At 36.5% G+C, this 2,344-nt stretch overlaps 1 long non-coding RNA gene across 1 annotated transcript; it reads left to right on the top strand.

Moving 5' to 3' along the window:
- Positions 1-526: 526 nt before the first annotated feature.
- Positions 527-1,801, top strand: LOC123327884. The gene is made up of 2 exons (XR_006542562.2): positions 527-659; positions 1,603-1,801. It is a non-coding gene; the product is annotated as an uncharacterized LOC123327884 (long non-coding RNA).
- Positions 1,802-2,344: the final 543 nt, after the last annotated feature.

Below are 2,344 nucleotides of genomic sequence, written 5' to 3' on the forward strand. Positions count from 1 at the left end.
TAAATCATAGTTGTTTCAGCTAGAGTGAAGGAACAATTTTGAACCCCCTCCATATATATCAGACTTTGAGACAAATTTTCACATTTTGTTTTCAATGCTGTAAAGCAGAATGAGAGGTTACCACACCTTCCTTAACACATACAAGATCATTTTTAGTTTATGACTGATACATACAAAGTAAAACAAAACAAAAAGAGTTACTTTATAATGGCCAAAACAGATTTTCTTCTTTGATAGCAAAGCACAGAAGATACTTCTTTTGAATAGAAGGCTTAGAATAATTTATAATATGTAACTTATTCATCTTTCCAAATTTTGATTAAAGAAATACAGTCCCACTCTAACTCCTTCCCTTAGTCAATTCAGAATAAAATCCTCCCTCATCATCAAATTCAAAATACAAGGCCCAAGCCAGGGAGCAGAGCACACCTGTGTTCTGATTCTCTCATTAACGCTAATGACAGAGTCATGGGCGGGTCTCACCAACCATTGCTGAGTGAAAGGAGGACCCTCATCAGGATTCTCCCTTGTGAAAGCTGAGCTTTGAAAGATATGAAGAGACCATGGAATAAGGCACTGGAGTACACTTTCTTCTGGATTGCCTGTTGTTGCCCAGGTAACTAATAGTCATGATGGCTAATGAAGAACCAAATTACAAGGTAAGGACTCTGCAAGGTAAATATTATCAAGCAGACTGGTAATGGAAGCTAATATTTGAAAAGCAACAAAACAAAAGGTGGCAACAAGTTTCTGGGCTGTCTCCCCCATTACCTCCCTCTTTAAGTACTGCTGCTGCTGCTGCTAAGTCGCTTCAGTCATGTCCTACTCTGTGTGACCCCATAGGGCAGATTAAACAGAGAAATGTGCATCAGATGATTTTAGCAAAGCCTTGGAAAGGATCCCATCTTCTTTATCAGAGAAACTTTAAAAACAAAAATTCTGCCAGCCCAAGTGTGTAAGGAGAACCCTTATTTTCATGTATGTTTTTGGGGGATGAGAGTTTTTTCCTAATTTTTCTCCTTTTTTTTTTTTTTTTAATTTCCTGGACTTATCATGAAGTAAAGCTGAGTTAGGGAATTACACTATTGCTGTGCAGCGGGAGAAGTTGAACACTTCAAATTCTTAAAAAAAAAAAAAAAAAGTCCCTCTGACAGAGAATACTTATTGTTAAAATTGAATACAAAATGGAAATTGTACTTGAGGATTCATTGAGCAAAGACATTTAAACCATGTTAGCAAAACTAAATCTGGTTTATAACATGAACATAAGCAAAACTTAACTTTAGCTCTTTCTTATAAATGCCTGTTATCATTACAAAAGAAAATTAGTCATCTTTCTAAAACTAGCATGATACAATCAATTTAAAACAACCTCCAAACACCTGAAAATCTCTACTGTAATAGCCAATCATTGCAAAGAGTAAATAACTATCTTATTTCATTTATAAATAACCTAGAATTTCATTTCTTGAAGATATTCATACCAGTCTTTTATTTCTAAAGCTTCCAGCTTGCAACTGTTGTTATATGTAAAATGATTTCTTGTTAAATGCTATTTATTAATTTGGTGAATCTAGTTTTGCTATTTCTTGGTCTTGACAGCCCCTGGTGACAGAAGTGGGACCAAAAGAAACATGCCAAGGTCTCAGAGGCCACTGAGAAACCAGATGTCTGTAACCCACAGAGCACACTGAGTTCACGGCTTTCCTACTGACCCTGAAATTTGAGGGTGTGTCTCTCTCTGCATTTTGAGCTGTACGACTTTAGTGTGCATACCTACATTTTGTTAATGAAGTCACCCTATTCTGTTCAAAGTTGATGGGGGAGAGATGTGTGATTCCCTATGCTTTGTAGTATCTGTGGGAAGATTTGGGAGAATGGCATTGAAACATGTAAAATATCATGTATGAAACGAGTTGCCAGTCCAGGTTCGATGCACGATACTGGATGCTTGGGGCTGGTGCACTGGGACAACCCAGAGGATGGTATGGGGAGGGAGGAGGGAGGAGGGTTCAGGATGGGGAACACATGTATACCTGTGGCGGATTCATTTTGATATTTGGCAAAACTAATACAGTTATGTAAAGTCTAAAAATAAAATAAAATTAAAATAAATAAATAAATAAATTAAACATAAGGTTACAGTCTAATAAAAAAAAAATTAAAAAAAAAAACAGGGTTTCTCATAGTTAAAATCTTTTGGGAAATCTAAAGGCAAGGATGGGTTCTCCCTAGACTAAAACTCTTTCTCCACCCCTACAAAAACAAACAAACAAACAAAAAACCTACTTCCTATATGTATGCCCTGTATGGACCAGAGTTTTCCACCTTCCTGGAAAAGGGT

Source organism: Bubalus bubalis, chromosome 10 (assembly GCF_019923935.1).
Source record: "Bubalus bubalis isolate 160015118507 breed Murrah chromosome 10, NDDB_SH_1, whole genome shotgun sequence".
Lineage (NCBI taxonomy): Eukaryota > Metazoa > Chordata > Mammalia > Artiodactyla > Bovidae > Bubalus > Bubalus bubalis.